Here is a 13421-nt window from a genome sequence, read left to right as displayed (position 1 = left end):
TCTAATTTCATAGGAGACAAAAGCCAAGCACACTAAAAAATTGTCACTCGCTTGGAGAATGGGGATTTATCATTCAGGTGTGAAGTGCTCCATCAGCCTCCACACATTGGTTTACTTAAGGATGTTTTTCTTGGGATTTATTTTAAATCAACGGAATGGGTTTGGAAACACTTTGTGTCTGCCTTGTCTGGACAATGGGACAGACAGCCAAAACATTGGGCAGTTTTCAGAATCCAAGGCTCCTTTCTTGTTTCACCCTGAAAGTGTTTATTTGGACTCGAAGACTAGTTTGTTGAAGATTTGTGAGATGGTGTGGTGACCACACGTCACTCACCTAGACGGTACCTTTTGGCAGAGAAAACCACTGGGGAGACCACATCCTGTCCACAGAGATGGGGTATCCACCCACCTCAATCCTTGACTCCATTTGTTGTTTATCTGGTGGCACCAGAGACTGCTCTATATGTCCCAGAAGCAAGTCCACGCCTGGCTTGATGTCGGGATGTATGAGCCCAGCACCAAAACTTTCATCACATGGAAAAGAGTAAAAATATCTGGGTATAAATTGTTATTTGATTTCACCCATGGCAATGTTAGCTCTGATTTACATTTAAGTAGAAAAATATTCCCACTAAGTCTGTGCCTAAGGAAAAAAATAGCCTGTAGAATTCCTCATCTCCACCCCAATGAGTTACCATGAGCTTGACAGAGAGCAGAAGAAGCTAGAAAAGGGGCAGGGTGGTACAGTCCCCATACTGACACCGCAGCTTTGTGTTTGAGAGTCGCAATTCACCTTTTATTCCATGAATTTGCCTAGTGACCTCTCTGCTATACCCCTTCTCAAGCGAGGCAGGCAAGAATGTGTCCGTATTCCAAGTGCTGTAGAAACGGATCACAAATTTGGACACCCACTGTGTCCAACACAAGTAATGCTTTTGTATGGCCAGGCTCAGGACTGATTCTGCATGTTCACGCTCAGCGTGTTCAAGCTGAACACCACTTCTATGTCTGAATGAGTCCCAGGACCCCGCCGTATTCCCAATCCCCTTTTCCTAGGGAAAACGGTTGAAGAGGAGAGTCGGAGAAGCAGGATTTGTGGACTGCAAAGCGCCCGCGTGCCGCGCAATGTGATCGCAGCCACAAGGATGTCCTCGTGCCGGGGAGGCCCTCGCCCTTTCTCCATGCCAGACCATTGCAAAATCAGCTCCTGGGAGGACTCTGCTTCTCATTTATTTCTCCTGGGCCTCTCCATGCTTCCCCCCATTAACCTCGCCAAATTTTAGTTCGTTCTTAAAACAGTTCCAATTAAATGGCTTTTCAATCAGTTTGATCGCAAGTGCTCCTGCCAGAAGTGCGGCACACCCGTGAAATCAGGAATTTCCTGCAGGACAGCTACTTTCTGAAAAAAAAAAAAAAAAGAAAAAAAAATTGGATTTTCTCTTGGAAAATGATCAGCTCAAAAACAGAACTATTCAGCATCGTAGCCAACATTTTCCTTTTTATTTCTTCCAGAATTTGGAGTAGATTCTCCCCCTCCCTCTAAAATTCTGTTCTCCACAAAATATTTCATGGATAAAAAGCAAACCAAAAGCACTCTGCCTTGGCTCGGAGTTCAAACGGGCGGGATTTTTCACACATCCCAGACCTGGGGCTTGGAAAGGCTCTGGCTCCTTGGCAAAGCCCGTTCAGTAAAGTGGCTCAGAGTTGCCCACGTTTGCCCAAGGCACACCTCCAACCAGTTTAACACTCGGGAGGCTAACCCACTTCGATTAATTTCTAATATAGATCTCCTGAGGCTTTCCTTTCCAGTAAATATTTTTTTTTTTTTTTTGTTAGCAGCAACTATCCGAGAAACATACTTGCAGGGTTGGCTCTTTCCTCCTTTCTCAGCCGCTTGAGGACCGAGTCACCATTTTCTGTGCGTCGTGGTTTTTTCCCGGTTCGACACACACCGGTCCGGAGCATCGCCGTGATTTATTCAAGCAACAAGGGTGCACCCGGTGTTTATTCACCGGACCAGATTGTTGCAAGATAGAAAAGCCGGGCTGCACTCCCCCCTGCTCCTAATGCTGAGAGATTAGATGGGGAAGCCAGATAGTCTGGCTCTGGAAGCAGGCAAATGAGCAACTCTAAATACCTTCCTAGACCCGGTGACCGTAAGTCCTTGGCGGTGACTGGTCCTTGCGGGATAACGCCAGGAATAGGCATATTAAGCACATGAATGTCAAGTCCTAATTCATCTCTTTAATGTTGTACAGTAGCAGGACTGTACCCCCCTGCTGTGGCGTAATTTCACGCTGAGGAGTCTGATGGGGCTTCCTGCAGACTGATCCTTTATGGATCAGAAAACTCACTTTCTCTTTGTGTTAGAGGGCCCGGAGATTATCTTATTAACCATCTCCATGCCAGCGCAGATTGTACACCGGGCTCTGCCTCTTCTGAGGACTCCTTTTAGTTCTTCTTTTCCCCTCCTACTGGTTCATGTCGTTCAGGTGAAGAACATTAAAACCCCAACCCGCTACCAGCGGGTCTCACGCCTAGGTGAGCAGATGGGCTATTTTTCATTTTCTTGGCTCAGATGCAACACTGGCCTTGCTTGAACCCTAAATTAGTTTAAGCAGGTTGGTGCCTCTGCATTAGGGCTTCTGTATCCCCATTCCAGGTTCTTCTCTCCTCTCCTTTCTTCCAAAAAGAACCAATGTTTAAAACTTCTTCAGAGTGATGCTTTGCAGGTGCCACCAGCCCCAGAGCTGCTAGCTTAATTACAGGAGTGGGTCCACCTCGGGCACTACACTCTGTAGGACCTGGCCAGCTGGAGAAAGGGCTTCTTCCCTTCCGCCACCTCAGTCCACCAGACTTCCGCTCCCACATTGACTTCACAAACATCTCCAGACCACGCCATGGGGAAAGCAAGATGTGTCAGTGGCCAGTTAGGATGTTTGTGTGGTCTCTAAAGGTGTCAGGCACTGCACACAGGTCAGGAAAGGGCTGCAGAAAGGACAGCAGAAACCAAAATGTATTCTCAGACACTCCCCAGGATGGGGGATTTTCCAATCTGAGGAGACAAAAGCCTTCTGCTTTCACCACTAGACCGCGGCTGCCTCCCCCAGTGATGTCAGAGGGCCACCCTGTAGCCACGTCCTAGCGTGTAACAGGGGATGATAGTTTCTAATCTCATTTTCTGGGCTGGCTGCCCTTCTGGTGCCCCTCATGCTCCATGTAAATCATGTGGAGTCCGATTCCTTTGGCTTGCAGGGCTGTTCTTCCCTTGTCTGCATCTAACAGGCTCCTGGCTGAGCAGGGAGCTTGTTGCTGAAGACAGTCCCAGGACAGTCCCACCAAAAGACCTGCAATTCAGTCTTGATTGGACAAAATGCTGCAGTCAGGGCCAGGCTCCTGTCCACACACACTTTCGGGAGCAGCTCCGGCTTGTTCCCTTCCCCTGTTCAATGCGTATGCGCCTCCCCATCCATCGGCACCGTTTCCTGAATCAGGGTTGTCCCATCCCTTTATGGCTTCACCTGATGCACTTAAAAAAAGCAATTCAACACAGCCCTCCGTGGATTTCAATTATTTTTAGGATATTGCTCATATCTGCTCCTGTTGTGTCGAGCTAGACCCGGTGGCATGTTTCGCCACCACCAACAGCCTTTTTACAGCTAATGAAAAATAACCTGCTTTTTATCTGCAGAAAATAGCATCGCCTGGGTCTTATCATGGCAAATTATTTAATGGCTCTCCAAGCGTTAAATAGTCCCTCCCTGTCTATAGAGATGTGTAAATCTCTCTCCAGCCGCTATCCTGCCACCTTGCTGAGCACCCCAACTTCCAAAGCAGAGCCACAGACCACAGCTGTAGCTGTCCCATCCCCCCAGGCAGGGAGCCAGAGTGTCCCCTCGCATTGCTGGGGGCAGAGGGGGGTCATGAGCCCTCCCCTAGGTTCCCGGCTCTTCTCCCCCAATGCAGGTCACTTGTTCCCTGGAAGGATGCAGGACAGCAGGATCCTTAGGGAGAAACATAGAATCATAGAATGTGTTGGGTTGGAAGGGACCTTTAAAGGTCATCTAGTCCAACCCCCCTGCAGTAAGCAGGGACATCTTCAGCTAGACCAGACTGCTCAGAGCCTCATCAAGCCTGGCCTTCGATGTCTCCAGGGATGGGGCCTCCACCACCTCTGGGCAACCTGTTCCAGTGCCTCACCACCCTCATTGTAAAGAACTTCTTCCTAATGTCTAACCTAAACCTGCCCTGCTCTGGTTTAAAACCATTGCCCCTCATCCTATCACCACCTGCCCTTGCAAACAGCCCCTCCCCAGCTTTCCTGCAGGCCCCCTTCAGGGACTGGAAGGGGCTATAAGGTCTCCCTGGAGCCTTCTCTTCTCCAGACTGAACAACCCCAACTCTCTCAGCCTGTCTTCATAGCAGAGGGGGTCCAGCCCTCTGAGCATCTTCATGGCCCTCCACTGGACCCGCTCCAACAGGTCCACGTTCTCCTTGTGCTGAGGGCTCCAGGGCTGGGCACAGTACTCCAGGTGGGGTCTCATGAGAGCAGAGTAGAGGGGGAGAATCACCTCTCTCAATCTGCTGGCCACGCTTCTTTTGATGCAGCCCAGGATGCGATTGGCCTTTTGGGCTGCGAGTGCACAAAGAAAAGTCCTGTAGATCTGCTTGAGGACACAGCAGCATCCCAGCAGGATGCCAGGAGGGATCCCAGGTGCCGAGCCTGCAGCCCACCTCTGCTGGGAAACGGTGAAGCACAGAAAGCACCGAGCCCCCGGATTTCCAGCCATCCACTCCCATCTTGTTTGTGCATTGAAACAGAGGAGGGAAAGTCAGCGATCCTGATTGCGTTACAGCCTCCCCGGGAAAGGGGCTGCAGCACCCGCAGGAGAGCCCAGGGCAGGAGCCCAGCCCGCAGCTGCCTCTGCCTCGGCCCTGGTCCGAAAAAAGGGAACTGTCAGAGGGGAATTGCTAAGTCAAGCTTTTAATTGTTGTTTTTAAGAATTTGATCATTTATAGGGTGATTGGGATTTCTTTTCTAATACAGGGAGAATAATGAAGGATTTGTTGTTTAAATTGCAACATTATTCTGGTTTTTATTTTATTTTTCCACAAGGGAAGAAACAAACCCCTCTGTTCTACGCCAGCTTCACTTTAAGTACAGCAACACGGCAAACGGACAGCAGCGAGAAACCTCTTCTCAAACACTCCAGGAGGAACCGAACTATTTATTCTTTTTTTTTTTTGCAAACAACCAGCTTAAACCCCTTGGGGGAAATGCGTAACTTGAACCCTTTATTTTTGCGATTACTCTCTGCTAACTCTCTCCTTTGCCCGTGTGAGCTGGGTCAGGTTTGGCTTGGGCATGGGGCTTTCAGGCTCTTTCCAGCCAAGCCTATGAAGGTGGCGGGAGAAGGCTTGCGAAGGTGATGGGAGAAGGCTTATGAGGCTGCGTAGGTCCTGAGATCCCGCTGGATGGGAAGCACAGCTTGCAGCCGCGAGACCGGCTCTCCAGCCGCAGAAGCAGAGCTGCAGCCATCAACAGCAGAGATTGCCGCAGGTTATGGATGAAGCCAACCAAAAGGCAGCTCCCCCGAGGACATGTTGGAGTGACCCGGTGTATGCGGAGCTTCTCACTTGCTGCCAGGCTGGAGCAAAAGCCACCGGACAGCTTTTGCCTCCCTGCATGGCAGGAGTGGAGCTGCAGGTCCCCATGAGGCTACTGCCTGGGCAGAGGCGGTCAGAGCTAAGGGGACAAGTGAGGACGGCAGCATCCCCGGAGCGCCAGGGCAGGCGTCCGCCTTCACCCTGCAACGGGAGAGATTTTTTCAGCCTGAATAAATGCAAAGCCCCCTATTCTGCCTGGCACAGTGGGTTTCCCTGAGGCTCATCCCGTGCCTTAACGAAGGACCCTTTCCAATCCGCGAGCTGTCAGATCCCAGAGCAGAAGGGAGGACTGTTTGTTTAGACCTATGAGGGTTAGGCAGCTCAGACTTTATTCTTGCACTTTTGATAGGTTCCTAAATGAAAATCCAATAATATTTTAAGCAGAACGAGTTCCCATGAAAGTCATTTCTAAATCGCCCGGCTCATCCTACCTGTCGGCTGGATTCTCCATCCCCACTGGCCTAAGCCCGGTGTAACGTCCCTGCTCCCAGCGGCGTTACTCCCGGGAGCCGAGTCCGGCCCTGCCGCCGAGAGCCCCCGCTGCCGCCTGCCTTTAATGAACATGTAAATAGACGGGAGGCTTGGGAGCAGAGTCACCCTGCAGTCAGGAAGTTCTCCAAAGCAGCTCGGGAGAAATAATACTTTATTCCTGGTGGTGCAAATAACTGATAGGGACTGGCTAAGAAGGGTTCATGCAAATACTCCCGAATTAAGCTCCGTCTGAAGTTAGAAAGGAAAGATGATAAACACACCCGGCTTTAAAACTGCAAAATATGCTTTGCAGGCATGAAACCGGAGGAGTAACAAAACTATCTGACATCATATTAAACGGCAAAGCATTTCTTCTTCTCAGGGCTGCAGTTACCTAAAACCAGAGTCCCATTAAAGAGTCCTAACTATTATTTACATTTCTAAATCTTAAAACCATTAACAAAAGCCACTTAATTCAATTACTTTCCCTGGGCGCCGATGTTATTACATTATTGTCACGAAGCCGAGTTTGGCTCTGCGTTTCTCTTTTTTTTTTTTTTTTTCCTTTCTTTAAATTCATTCCTCTTTTCTCCGTGCCGAGTGCCTCCCCCCCACCTCCCCGTCTTCCTCTCCCCCGATGTCATTGTGTAGAACTAATGGGGTAAACTGAAATGGTATCTGTCCTCATTGACAGGTTTATGAGAATTTAATAAAGCGTGGCGCGGATAAAATGAGATATTACAAGGCCACACAAAGCTGATTGACTTCTCCACGTCAGCATTTTTATTTGGTTATTTATTTATTTCTTTTCAACGCAGGGGTGATCTCACCACTTCTCCGGTAGTGCCGGCCCGGGAGAGATGAAAGGGGGAGGAAAAACGCGGGCGGCAGGAGGGGCCGATCGATCCATCGACTTGTTATCTGTGAGCATGGGCCCCGATGCTCTGTGGCTTGCCGATCGCCCCAGGAAGGTGACATATAAGAGTCAGCGAGGGCCCTTCCACCACTCCGTGTGCGTGTCCTTTCCCTTGGTAGCTCCATGCGCTGGGGTGGGCTCACCAACAACAGATAGCCCACAGGTGGGGGTCCCCACCACTTTGTTATCAGGGCATCCGAACCTTGCCAATTGTGCAAGGCATTGAACAGACGCTCCGCATGGACGGGGCAGGAGGGTCATTGGCATCGCGCGAGTTGTGTGTCCCTATAGGGGTGACATCTGATGTGATGGCCCCCCATAGCCCACCTGCTCGGCTCACCCCAGACTAAGAGCACAGCGGGGTTTACACCGACCGACGCAAAGCAATCACAACCTGCGATAGGGTTGGTCCTCAAGAGGTCCAGGAGGTCCTCGAGAAGAAGGATGCCACCAACCAGCTCCACCAAGGCATGGGCTTGCTCCATGCCTCAGTTTCCCCTCCTGCCCGATGCCCATCCTGCTTGTGTAAATGGAAATCGCAGGTCACCTGGGGGCCTGCAGAGATCAAACCTTCCCTCTGGGAAAATCAAAGTGTATATTTCAGTGTGTTTGCTCCCATCCCACGGCAAACAGGGCGAGCTGGAAACGTGGGCTGTGCGGTAAATGGCTGGCTGACTCCCTCTCCTGGCCTGTTCAGAAAGCAGCGCGCTCAGAACCCAAAAAAAAGAAAATTCAGGGTTTGTGTGCTTTTTTCCCAGGCAAGGAAAACCCCAGTGCCAGTAGTCGAGGAGGTCTGGGTTCAGCCTGGTCACACTCAGAGATGCACAAGGGCTCAGGACTCCGCTACGACACAGGACCCCACTTAAATCTTGACCCCAAACTACGGAAGAACGTTGCTTTGGGGGAAGACTGCCAGGTTTAAACTTGGGGCTGCCCTTGTTAGCCTCAAAACTTGGACCGTGGGACTTTAAACACAAATAATATTAATTGTTTCCCCCTCTCCAATATGCAGAGAGGCTGGAGATGCCCTTGCTCATTCGAGGTGGTCCATGCTCCTGGACACTGCAACAAACGCCAACAGCAGGAGATCTGCAGGTCTCCTGGGCACTGACGGTTTGCAGGATCAAGCCCTGCTGGGATATCCTCCTCCTTGGCAAAACCAGCCAGGCCCGGATGGACCAGCAGCAAATCTCCCATCTTTTCACCACAGCAACCTGAAGTCGCCTGAAATCAAAGAGCATTGCTCGCCACAAAAGCTTGGGCTGTCCCATCACCCAAAGAGCCAGAAAAGAGCCTTCTGCTTCGTTCAGCGCTCCTCACAAGTAGGGTATGTAGTGCAGGGTTTTAGGGTGCAAAAGCCTCCGAGCGCGGGATTTCTGCCAGGACAGCGGCTCAATCCTGCTCTCTGGTGGCTCACACCCGAAAGGCCAAGCGCATCCAGCAGCGGTGTCTTCCCGGAGCAGCAAGAGATGCACGGTGTTCCCCGTGGGCTGGAAAGGGTCTGTGCTTTTCTATTTTTTTATTGATTTAATTCAAGATACAGCTCAGAAGGCAGCTTTGCACAAGAAGATGGAGACTGCAGAAGGTTTTAAGATTTCTTGCTTGAGCAGGGCATGGGTCCATCACAGGAAGGGGGCCCATAAGCTCCGTAAGGGGTTGCAACCCACCGCCCTTCATTTAAAAGCCTCTCCAAATCCTTTGCATCGTGGCGAGCATCCTGCTGCTCTGCATAGATTGCTCACAACCCCTGCAAAAGTCTTTACTGTCATTTCTGTAAACATCCCCCCCCCAATATCACGTCTCCTTGCTGAAGGGCCACAAGGTGTGGAGCAAGCCAGGGAGCATTTCTTCCAGATTTCCTCACCCCATCCCCGCTGAGACATACCCGTGCTCCCAGCAATACTGATGTGGCAGCGTGATGGGCTCGCTTGAAGAGCGGGGCACAAGCAGATGACCCTTGGGGACACCAGCTCTGCCGCTCCCACCACCACCATCGGTCTCCGAGGGCTGGGCAATCATTGCCTGTGACCCCAGGACTGGTTTTATCAATTCAACACACCATGAGGCAGCATCCTATAAAGCCTGGTGTCATCCCTTGCTATTCTGAGGAGTATTTAAGCATCTTCTCCATACTGCCTTCACCCTGTAAAGTTTTAAACACAGAGAGGAGCCCCTATTCTTCGCTCTGTAATGCACAATAAAGAAAAAGAAGGGCCAAACTTGTCCACCGTCATCCCCAGCTTTGCTACCCTGGCTCTGCTCCCCCCTCCCTGAGCACCAGAGCTGCTCATCGGGTAAACGTATGTAAATCTTTGGCAGTATATCCACAATACCCCCCTATCTCCTGCTCTCTTTCTCTGAGCGCTGGAGTAATTACAGTGTAGAGGTGCCAGCACAAGGCATTTCTGCTGATGAATGCACTCAATCTAAGCACAGTTTTATGTATCATTAATTCCTTTAGCATTCAAAAAAATAACTTTTTTGATGGCAGATAATACTGTAATCACTCACAATTGCCAATACAATTATCTTCATTCAGCTGTGTAGAACAACGACAAGAGTAATTTTAGACACTTAAATTTTCTTTCTCTTTTTTTTTTTCCTCCTTATTTGTTAATGTTCACATGAAATGCAAAGCTGTTTGGACTTAGGTTGCTCTGACACAGGCACTACTGGAAATGAGTCCCCACACCCCCATTTGTACAGAGAGGCGGTTTTCAGAGCCTGATCCCAGTGCTTGCAAGGTGCACTATTTGCTCAAGGTGTCTTCAGCAATCTTAGGGATTTCCCAAAGGGTCCTCCCCGCTCTGGGGACCCCACCGCTGTGACCTCTTCAGCTTTTCCTTACCTTCCATCAAGCTCCCACGCAATAGCTGCCAGGTGCACCAAGGAGCAAAAAGAGCTTGTGCAAGTGCAAGCTGCACGTACAAGTCATGGTCCTCTGCCAGGTCAGCTCCTCCTCCACTCTCCTGAGGGAGAAAATACGTGAGCCCTCCCTCATCTGCCACAGAGCAGAGTCCGCAAAGCTGGCACAATCTACGTGTTCAATCTGCTTACTCTAACTCAGATACTCCAGTTTGAGGCAGACTACGCAGCAACCAAGTGAACAACTTGTCTGAAACATGCGATTTTTTGGCAGGGCCAAAAGGAATCACTCCCACATGACACTACCTCTTGCCTGAGCTGCTGGACAACCTCCTCCAGAGTCTCTACACGGTCCTTAGCTTGGACAAACTTTCTCTTCCTCAGCTCCTTCATGGCCAAGGTGAGCAGCACGGAGCTGCTGTGGAGCTGCACACCAGGATGGAGACAGAGCGGGGTTAAGCTCCAGTTCTGAGAGGAGACCCTTCACCTTCTTGCAGATTGTGTTGCCGAATCCCACGCAAAAGCCAGGAACCTGCAAGGAGAGGAGAAATGAAGCAAGAAGGACCACTTGCTGCTGTATACAAAGCTTGTATCTTCTTCCAGAGAGCCAGACCCTGGGAGGGGGTGACTGGCAGCTGGTGGCAGGAGCAGGTTGTTCTCCTCTGGAAAACAGTCTAAAAGCAGTAGGGTGAAATGAAGAATGGATGTGTATGAATTCCCAGGTGAACAGCAAACAATTGCTTATTGTCTCTTCTGAAATAAAGGGCAGCAAATGAAATCAGCTGAGGGCAGCAAACAGGAGATGTCGCCTCCCTGTAGCACATGGATAAACCGTGGATCTCCCTGCTGCAGGACACCGTGGGTGCCAGAATCGGATTGCTTCACACCAGAAATATCTGTATGAACACACAGCTATTAGTCACCCAAACCTAACCTCTGGCTTGAGAAGCCACAGCAATCCAGACGCCGGGAGACAGCATTAAGGAAAACATTGCTGTGTTTTTGCCACGCTCTTGTGGCGTCTACTGTGGTGTCAGATGAACTGGGGGGAAGCTAGCTGGTCCTTCAGCCCGAGCTGGTTCAGCTGATCATGTGTGATCTGTCACGGTTGGAAGAAGATGACGCCTTTCTGCCCCTCCTTTGGTAACCACAGTGTTACAGCATCGCTGGGGTGTGGGGGTGGTACCCACCCAGCTGCAGCTCTGTGGACACATGGAAGGGTGTGGGCAATGGGGAAGGAAGCCTTCACGGATCCAGCTGATCGTTTCGCCCTCCCTTAGCCGCAGGCTCCAGCCGTTTCAGGCAGTGCAGGATGGGCAGGATCCATCCTTTTTTCCAGCACCCCAAGGTTCAAGCCTGCTTTGCTGCAGCATATGGGCAGCCCTATGGATGTAACAGCAGAAAGTCTCCACTTGCTCATCTGGCAAGGACAGGCCAGTGTCTCAAAGGGACATCAGGGCATCACTTGCCCCACAAGCCAGCAGTTGGCCCCCAATCTGGCCCATGGGGAGCAACGCCAGACCCAGTTTACCTCTCTTAGGTGGTGCCAGGCACATCTTCCTGGACAGGGCATCCCCAGCCACCACCTGCCTGTGCTTGGAGTCCCCCTGTCCCATCTCTGCTGGAAGCTGGGTCACAGCAGAGATCCGCTGCATTTTGGGGTTTCCCATGCTCTGGGTTAACCTCCTGGAGCTTGCCAGTGTCCCACCTGATGTCTCAACTCCATTTACCCACTCCCACACACTTGCCTGTGGGAGGGGAGAAGGGGGTTCTCCAGCAGCAGCTCCTGGAGGCACAGGTGCCCCAGGCATCAAGCTCGTATTTTGTTTTCTGCCCTTTGATGAGCTGAACTGCAGAAGCTGAAAATTGTTCCTGCATGAGAGATTTTAAGCAGGGTTTTGACTAGGGGGAAGAGGGTTGGAGAAGTAATTTTTCCCCTTCCACCAGAACTAGTTTTTAACTTCTGTTTCTCCAGAGTTCACCACCTTTCTTGTTCTCTTGTTAAAAGTCTTCAGGTGCACCTGGTTTTACTGCCTGCAGGGAAACAGCCCTATTCTGGCATTGTGCTGCCGTGGGATGAGATTAGTGCAGCTGAGGAGAGCGCGAAGCCTCCAGCAGGAGAAAGGAGGAAGGAGGAGGTAGGGATCGCAGCATCTGCTTTCGTGAACCTTGAGCTGATCCCATCCTCCTGTCTCACTGCAAGGGCACCCCCCGCCAACCCTGCTCCCCTTGTGGTTTCTTGTGCCCTGAGCAGCGCCCAGAGCACGGGGCTGCAGTGCCCTGGGAAGCTGGCGTTACTGGATAATCCTCTGAGCCCTACAGTCGGGGGGGGGGTAGAAAAAAGAAGAAAAAAACACCCTCACACAACAGTGGGGAATAAGAGGCTGTTCTTGCATGTAATTTCCTTGACGCAGACAACAGGGAGCTGCTTGTCCTCAAATATGGAACAAGAAGCCATAAGCCACGAGTTCAATGAGAGCTGAATATTTCCAAAGCTTTAACACCCTTCAGCAAAGACGGTCCCAGGACACTGTGTACGCACAGCACAGCATTTCCCTCCAGGGGAGCCATGCTCTGGTGCAAGCTCCTCAGGTGCTGCCAGAGTAGCCCTGAGGGCCCGCAGGTTGATGCAATAACGATAACAACAGGATTAACACCAGGAAAATCAAGTCTGGGGGTATATGACCCTCCATGGCATTTTCTAGCTCAGCATCTGCCAAGGGTGGCTTAGGCACAGCTCAACCTGCTGGGAAGCAGGAGGAGGGAGAAGCCATCCCAAATCCTTCCCGACAGGTTTTCCACAATCCTGTGGGCAGCATCTAAACTGGATAGCTTGAAACATTTCATACAGTCGTAGAATGGTTTAGGGTGGAAGGGACCTTAAAGATCACCCAGTTCCAACCCCCCTGCCATGGGCAGGGACACCTCCCACTAGACCAGGCTGCTCAAAGCCCCATCCAGCCTGGCCTTGAACACTTCCAGGGATGGGGCATCCACAGCTCCTCTGAGCAACCTGTTCCAGCATTTCACCACCCTCACAGTGAAAAATTTCTTCCTGATACCTAATCTAAATCTCCCCTCTTCCAGTTTGAAGCTATTACCCCTTGTCCTATCAGCGGGGAAGTTTAAGGACACACTCCATGTAGGGCTGGCCACAAAGAAATTATTTTGGAGTTTCCCTCAAAACTGAGTGCAAGGCCCCAGCACACACACCCCCCGCCCGAGCAGGGATGCCAGATTGCTGCTGTCAGAAGCCGCAGCACTTAACAAAGCACAGGCACACCCATGCTCCACCAGCGATGAAATGGACTCTACCGGGCACAGGCTGTGGCATTTATTGTTTTTTTTCCCACACAGCTGCTCGGCTTCAGGAAATGCAAAAGGAGACGGGTACCTTTGGGACTCCCGCCTCACTCCTTTGATGCTCTTAGCCAAGACTCTCCCCAGAGAGGCTGAAAAATTACAGGGAGATCAAAGTCCCGCTTGGGGAACTGCAAAATAA

The sequence above is a fragment of the Rissa tridactyla genome, chromosome 8, assembly GCF_028500815.1.
Source record: "Rissa tridactyla isolate bRisTri1 chromosome 8, bRisTri1.patW.cur.20221130, whole genome shotgun sequence".
NCBI classification, from domain to species: domain Eukaryota; kingdom Metazoa; phylum Chordata; class Aves; order Charadriiformes; family Laridae; genus Rissa; species Rissa tridactyla.
The sequence above is the reverse complement of the archived record's forward strand: the minus strand, read 5'-3'. Positions refer to the sequence as shown.